This window comes from Homarus americanus, unplaced genomic scaffold (genome assembly GCF_018991925.1).
Source record: "Homarus americanus isolate GMGI-L3 unplaced genomic scaffold, GMGI_Hamer_2.0 scaffold23578, whole genome shotgun sequence".
NCBI lineage: Eukaryota > Metazoa > Arthropoda > Malacostraca > Decapoda > Nephropidae > Homarus > Homarus americanus.
The window spans coordinates 7,890,367-7,898,622 of record NW_024733231.1 but is presented as its reverse complement, the minus strand read 5'-3'; the positions used below and the strand labels follow the sequence as shown (position 1 = coordinate 7,898,622).

Here is an 8,256-nt window from a genome sequence, read left to right as displayed (position 1 = left end):
TTGTTATGGCTTAAGGATATAAATACACTTCGTATCACACAATGTCCGCAACTAAATTGTTTTAATGGCAATATATATTGAATATTTGTTCAGTTATCAGTTATTCCGTAAGGATTGCAATGTACTTTACCCATAAGTTGGTCAGAGAGAGAGTTGTGCTGACTGATATCCTGGACGGAGGTGATTGGCATGACGTAAAATTTGGAATGGCAGAATTGAATATATAGTTATACAGTCCTGCCTCTGTTAATGACATAATCCTGTGGAAAAAAAAATATATATACTGTATATATATATATATATATATATATATATATATATATATATATATATATATATATATATATTAATATATATATGGATAAAAGAGGACGATGAATCACATAGTGTTCATAAAATATATTGATATAAAACATTTATTGACAGATTTAAAAACTATGTTCAATATTACATGTGATTTTATCAACAAGAACAATATTAATTCGCTTTCCTATTGAAATACCTTTTACTTAAGGGTTGTTGAAGAGGACTATTTTTGGGTACTGCAGCAGATAAAAAAATGGGTAGAAACTTTTCCTTAAGTCTGTAGAAGTCGCAACGTCCTGTTGAAAAGTGGTCATGCTAATTGTCACTTACATTTACTTGGTTGACATAAACACTTCTTCCTAAGAAAATTCAAATTTTAAGACAAAAAGGATTATAAGCAAATTAAAGACCGTTTTCCTTATACTCAGATATAAGTGATGCAAACGTCTATCTATAAATATATATACATATATATATATATATATATATATATATATATATATATATATATATATATATATATATATATATATATATATATATATATATATATATAATTGACACCTCACCCCGCCAGGATTCAAACCCACGATCGTATAAATGTGACCGGGGAACGTTACCTCTGGGCCACCAGGACACTAAACGCGTTCCTCGTGTTTCGAAGCCGGATTTGGTAAAACGTTGCTCTGATCACCTAATAGGCATGGCTGGTCCCCATTTGAGGTTCACAGCGCCATGAGCTCGTTGAACAGGCTTTGTGTGGAATATAACAGAGTCTAGGGCTGCTTTTAAGAACATAAGAAAATAAGGAGTCTGCAATAGGCCGGTTGGCCTGTGCATGGCAGCTCCTGTCGAGAGTTACTACCACTCTCTATCATCCATGAATCTATCTAGCCTCCTTTTGAAACTTTCCAGAGTTCCCGCACTTACTACAAAGTTGCTAAGCTTGTTCCACTCGTCCACCACCCTATTTGTGTACCAGTTTCTTCCTATCTCCCTCCTAAACCTAAACTTATCCAACTTGAATCCGTTGCTCCGAGTCCTATCCTGCTCGGATATTATAAGAACTTTATCTATATCCCATTTATTGATTCCTTTCACCCACTTAAATACTTCTATCATAACTCCCCGCACTAATCGTCTTTCTAGGGAATGCAAGTTAAGTTTCTTTAACCTATCCTGATATGGAAGGTTTCTAAGTCCCGGAATCATTTTTGTCATTCTTCGCTGCACCGACTCTAGTGAATTTATATCCATTCTATAATAGGGGCACCAGAACTGAACCGCATAATCGAGGTGCGGCCTGACTAGCGCAAGATATAGTTGCAATAAGACCTCTGCACTCTTGTTACTTATACTTCTAGATATAAAACCCAATACTCTGTTTGCCTTATTTCGAACATTAACGCACTGTTTTCTAGGCCGTAGGTCCGGGCTTACAAGTACCCCTAGGTCTCTTTCACAAGTCGACTTCTCTAGGTTGATGTTGTTAAGGCTGTATACATTATAAGTATTTGTTCTTCCAATATTAAGTACGCTGCACTTGCTGGTGTTTTAGTGTCATGGTGGCCAATTATATGATCGTGGGTTCGAATCCTGGCGGGGTGAGGTGTTGATTATATGTAGAAGTCCGCGTGCTTTATTGAGCTGATATATACAGTAGAGGAGAGCGAGATCAAGTCCCTAGGGGACAGCAGGTGTCCATAATGTTCCGGTCATAAGGCAGTGACCCTTCTTACTAATCTTCTTAAGAAAAAAAAAATATATTACCATTTCATCTCTAAGAACAGAAGCTGTCCGTACTCAGGTCATAGGGTAATATGACCCAACCTTCTCACCTGGTTACAAATCTTCTCAATCACAAAAGTATTCAGTTTGTACACACCATTACCGAAATTCAAGTTGACGGATTCGGTATGTTTAATGAGACCGGATTCTATAATGTTCCTACTGTCAATTGAATTACAAGGTTGCCTAATCCCGGACATTAGGAACCTTGAATACAGAGACAGGTTAAAGCATCTTAATTTGCACACCCTCGAGAGACGTAGAGTGAGGGGCGATATTATAGCGGTGTCTATATGGAAGTCAGGGCTAAACAAAGGGGACATTAGAAAGGTACTCAAACTATCCAACCAGGAGCGAACTCGCAACGATGGTATTAAATTAGACAAATTTTGATCTAGGTGCGAAATAGGTAAACATTGGTTTGGAAATAGAGTAGTGGACGAGTGGAATAAGTTAAAAACATCATTATTAACTCGAATACGCTTGATAGCTTCAAACAAAGGTTGAATGGATATATGAGCAATAGGGGCTGGGTGTAAACGGGACTGCCCAGTATGGACCAAAAGGTCTGGTGCAGTTTCCTCCATTCTTATGTTCTCATGTGTGTGGATTAGTGGATGTCATGTTTTTTGAGCTGACCTCAGGTTTTGTAAGGTCACCTAGACGCAGTACAGGACAATTTTTTGAAACAACTAATTACAGAACCTACTAGAGGTGACAATATAGTATCTGGTAGCAATTACCGTCACATCCAACACAGCGCGTCGGCGGTTGCCTTTGGGTTATTTGCTGCGCGGCGTAGGTGGAAGCCACCAGCTGAGCCGTGCTGCCGGGCCGCCTTACCTCCTTCATCGAGAGATTGTTTCAAGGAAACGCAGGAGGGGCTCCGTAAGGCAGAGGTGGTGACTTGGTGGCCTGGGGAGTGACCGAGATATTCAGCCATCACCGGCGGAGAAGAGTCCAGGAATGAGTCGCCATCAACTCTTCGCGCTTCCGACACCCGTCAAGATCCCGTAAGCCAAGATCCACGCTTCCTCACACTCCCCGGCCGTGACGCCGATCCCTCTGACAAACTGCCGCATAAAAGTCGTCAGCGATCTTTGTTCTCCGCCTGCTTGCAGCAGTGGCAACGCGACACAAAGCCCGCGTTGTTCAACTTTAACGCCTTGGTAAAGGTCGAAACACATCCGCTACTGAACTGATGTAGAACGGGAGGCACGGTGCTCCAACCTTCTGGGTCTCCAGCCACAACCGTGCTGGATGACGCCGCTGTTGAGGTGGAAGTCCTTATCGTGGCGAACCATCTGAACGCCTCCACTCCCACGAAAAGCTGAAACGTGACTGCCTGTCACGCCTGAGCTGACACTGGAGACGCTGGGGAGAGGAGCACAGAGGATAGCCAGGAGCCAACAGTGCTCAAACGAACTTTTTTCCTCCTCGTGTCTCCTCTGAAGTTTCATCTCTCACAGCCTGTTCTGAGAATTGTGTCCACTGAGAGACCCTGACGCCAAGTCCCTTCACTGTTTAGTATACAAAGCAAGCTCAATCATATATGACATAAGAAACACTGGATGGCAGTTTGCTCACACAGTCAGGATCGAGCTGTCGTACGGTACAGCCCTATACAACACCAGCAGTGTTACACGTGATGATATATATAAACGCTGAATCATATGGTATGTTACCGGCAGCCATATATACAGGAGTTGTTACCTTCGCATAACCACACCAGGCATATCAGCCAACTTAAGTCACCAGAGAGACAAAGCGTTAAACAGCCATTATATACACAGTGCCGGATTTGTCCCCATAATTTCATCATTTTTTTCGCCGCCTAAGATATATTAATTTTATTGAAGCTTTCTCAAGATTCTGTTTTGAGTAATATACTGCCAGAGGTCTCAACCTGGTTCAGGAACCATAAACATCTTGAAATCTAGTGATTCGATCCATTATCAATGATAACTGATCGCGGCAACAATTGATGCCTGTATCAAAATTACTGTCAAGCCAGCATTGCCGATTTACCACACGTGTCCACCAGTGTGTTTGTTGGACGAGAGGTTAACTAAGGGCATCAAGGCTATTTGCTTTAGTGAGAAAGCCATAACCATGGTATAACCTGTTGGGGAGTAAGTTGTGACGGTACCGAGTGTGAGTCATTCTGCATACACTGATTGCGGAAGGTGTACAAGACAGTCACTCGTACAAAAACTCAAAATCTTCTGAATAATGAAACCACAAACTAATTCTTTTTCGTATAAGGGGTCGATCAATCGCTCACAGAGTTCTTGAATGTCTAAAAGTCTTTCCACGTCATCAATATAAACAATGAGATGTTACATGACATCAGATATGATTTTGTAGAATGAAGACATCAGAGTTAAGATTATATAAATGATGTTGAGGCCACACGCAAAGACGTTTATAAACAGAATTCACAGGAAGAATATATAATTAAGAAAAAACATTGTATAAAAGGGATTATATAAGATAAACAGTGAAAATGAGATCAAGTCATAACGTCAAATTCAAATCTCAATCTCAAATCGAGTGACAGTTAGTTAGATTATGGTTCATTCTCCTTCTCACATTTTACTCTCCTCACCACCTCCTCAACTTTCCTCCCCTTCATACCCTCACCTCCTTAATAAAATGAATCTCCTTATATCTTACAATATTTCAAAACATATTACATCTAAATTTATTTATCATCACTGAAGACAATGCTGTAGACTAAAGTCCTGCCACTGGGCTTAAAGTAGGCGATCCAGTATTTGGTGGTAAGATAACACCACGTCAATATTTAAACACAGAGAGAGGATAAAGGATCATAGTACGATGATCTAGTGATGTAGTTTGTGTAACCTGACCTGCTAGATATGTATGGTAAAACCTAATAGGTGTGGGCAACTGAATCAGGATCACCCATACAGCACATTTATATTCAGTGCTGCCAACAGCAAGTCAGAGACGGCAATTGCACGTATGATTGGCTAGTGCTGGGACTATCGGTGAAGAGAAGGAAGGAATTAAAATTGTTTTGAACTTAAATGTTAATAAAATTTAGGAGGAATAAACATGATACAATGATAACAGATGATGATACATTGATGATGATGATTTATATTAATAGATCATTGGTGAAATGGAATAAATTATGTTTAGGTTTACTCACTTAAATGCTCTTGTTCTAATTGGGTTTTGTTTTGTCTGTTGCAGATGTATATGGGGAGTTAAGGAGTTGAATAAAGTCTGATTATTGAAGGTTGCTGCGTGCTTTTGATCTCATATTTAGACAATTTATTCAATCCTTATTTCACTAGCAACATGGAACTAATATTTACTCCCATAAAGTTTAATGTTTATCCATAAATTTAAAGGTTAGAGAAGGGAATGCAAGCGCAGTTTTTCAAACTTTGCCCGATGAGTGTGAAGAAAGAGCGCCCGACAAACTGCGATCTTTGACAAAATATGTGTCTGCTACTGTGTATGGTTACGATACGGAGTTTGGAAAACAGCCAGCAATAAATGTTGGAAAATGTATGTGAAAAGAAAATGGATATCGTTGGACACCAGTTTGCCACAAGAGGCTAAAGCGTCTCCTTCCGAAATATACTGATAACTCCAGCAAAGATTGTACCCCTCAAAAGCTGTCACGCCGAAGAATATCGTGAAGAGTTAGTACGATGCCTTTCATCAACGGACTGGCGATACATCAACGTTCATTGAAAATCAGGCTATTACACCTCTCAAGGCTTTCCTTGACTGGTTCTGGAACTTCAGGCCAGCGTACTTCAGGAAGACTCTGGCCACTCAGGGCCCCTGTCATTTAAACAGCAGCCCAGGATGTGTGTGGAGAAACTCAAGAGTTTACCCACACTAATCAAAGGACAGAAATTATTGAGACTGCAATGACTTACAGTATGACCACTAAGAAACGATGTAAATAATAGGTGGCAGTCTTCATTTACGGCGAGATGTCCAGCTAAAGATAGTAATTGCTCTTTCATGTGGAAAAGAGGCACTGGGCAAAAGTCTGGTCGAAGGCCATAAAAGAAATAGTTCATGCACCTAAATCTCCACCTCTTTGTGCTATCTCACAAGTTGTTCTCATTGCCTGAAACTTGCTTCCGTTAAACTTAGTGGCAAACAAGACGAATCTCCTGGTCTGGTGTTCTGAGAGAGTTTCATTGACAAAGAGAGGTTCATCTAGCTGCTTCACATCAAAGTCTCATGGCAACCTGGCAATGCCTTCAATGGTGACTCATGAAATGACAACCTAAACACACGTTCAAGGCCATTGAGAATCTGCAGGTGGTGATGTGTTATTCTCTTTACATAGATTCTCAAACAAACATTCTATTACCATAGCATATAACCTAGATCTAGCTCAAGAAACGACAAAATAAGCCTGTATGTAGCCTGGCATCAGCAGGTATGTCAGAACCACTGTTATTTGCAAACATGTAAGGAGATGCAAACCCGATAGCCACCAAATCAAGGAAGTTTAGCCCTGATGACCAAAAGTTTATTACCAAAGAAATACAATGCTTACTGTCCGAAGGCAACATAGAATCAAGTACATCACCTTGGCGTGCACAGGTGGTGATTGCAAGAGATGATTCAGGCTGTCACAGAAAACGAATGTGCATCGACTACTCTTCTACGGTGAACATTTACACCAATCTCGACGCATATCCATTGCCACACATTGAAACCATGGTCAACACTCTTGCTAGGTACCACGTGTTCTCAACATTTGATCTAAAGAGCGCATACCATCAACTACGCATAAGCGAGTCTGATAAACCCTTTACAAGTTTACAGCATTTGAAGCAAATGGCAGACTGTATCAATTCACACGTGTACCATTTGGTGGCACTAAAGGTGTTGCAGTTTTTCAAAGAGCCATAGACAAGTTCGTGGAGAAGGAGAATCTATGTGACACATTTCCCTGCCTTGACAATATTACCATAGGTGGTAGGAATCAGAAAGAACATGATGCAAATCTTGAGAAATATCTTGCTGCTGCTGAGGAAAGGAAGCTGACATTCAATACATCCAAATCTACAATATCAGCAACATCGATCAATCTTCTGGGTTATCAACTTGGAAATGGTCAAATCAAACCAGATCCTGAAAGGCTAAAACCACTGCAAGAACTTCCACCACCTACAAACCGATCGGCTCTTCAACGCGTACTTGGTATGTTTGCTTATTACGCTAAGTGAATCCCGGAGTTTTCAGACAAGGCGCGGCCTCTCTACAAGGCTAAATCTTTTCCTCTGGACCGTGAAGCACTCACAGCTTTTGATGACTTGAAGAAACTGCTTGGGGAAGCTGGCTTAAATAGCATTAACCATGCCATCCCATTTGTTGTGGAGTGTGATGCGTCGGATGTGGCCGTGTCTGCTACTTTGAATCAAGCTGGTCGGCCAGTAGCCTTCATGTCTCGGATGTTCTCTGGCAGAGAGATTCACTATCCTCCTGTTGAGAAGGAGGCGACTGCAATAATTGAAGCGGTGAGAAAGTGGTCTCACCTGTTGGGATACGTGCTATGTCACTCGAGGTAGCAGGTGGGGACGTAACAAAGAAATTCCCAGAGGGCAGAATATGAGGAACGCGTCCATGGTTACGACACTAACATACGAAACAAGACCCCAGGGTGTTAAATGTTCCCACATGAATTTACACTGAGATATTTTCACTTAGCACCAGTTAGGAGACAGAATTAACACTTGAGACTCTACCTTAACTAGATACGCTCACTTAGCACCAGTTAGGGGACAAAATTGACACTAAGATTCTACCTTAACTAGATACGTTCACTAAGCACCAGTTAGGAGACAAAATTAACACTAAAAATCTACCTTAACTAGATACCCTCACTAAGCACCAGTGAGGCGACAAAATTAGCACTGAGAATCTACCTTAACTAGATACGTTCACTTATCACCAGTTAGGAGACAAAATTAACACTGAGAATCTACCTTAATTAGATACGCTCACTAAGCATCAGTGATGAGACAAAATTAGCACTGAGAATCTACCTTAACTAGATACGTTCACTTATCACCAGTTAGGAGACAAAATTAACACTAAGAATCTACCTTAACTAGATACGCTCACTAAGCATCAGTTAGGAGACAAAATTAACAC

General features: G+C 40.7%; 1 long non-coding RNA gene across 1 annotated transcript in view; it reads right to left on the bottom strand.

The window, feature by feature from the left end:
- LOC121869420 overlaps nucleotides 1–718 on the bottom strand; it is a 1,269-nt gene extending 551 nt beyond the window's left edge. Inside the window, exons 1-2 of the long non-coding RNA XR_006089550.1 lie at nucleotides 503–718; nucleotides 131–260 (exon numbers count right to left, since the gene is read on the bottom strand). This is a non-coding gene — a long non-coding RNA (uncharacterized LOC121869420). The remainder of the gene's footprint in view (nucleotides 1–130; nucleotides 261–502) is intronic.
- Nucleotides 719–8,256: the final 7,538 nt, after the last annotated feature.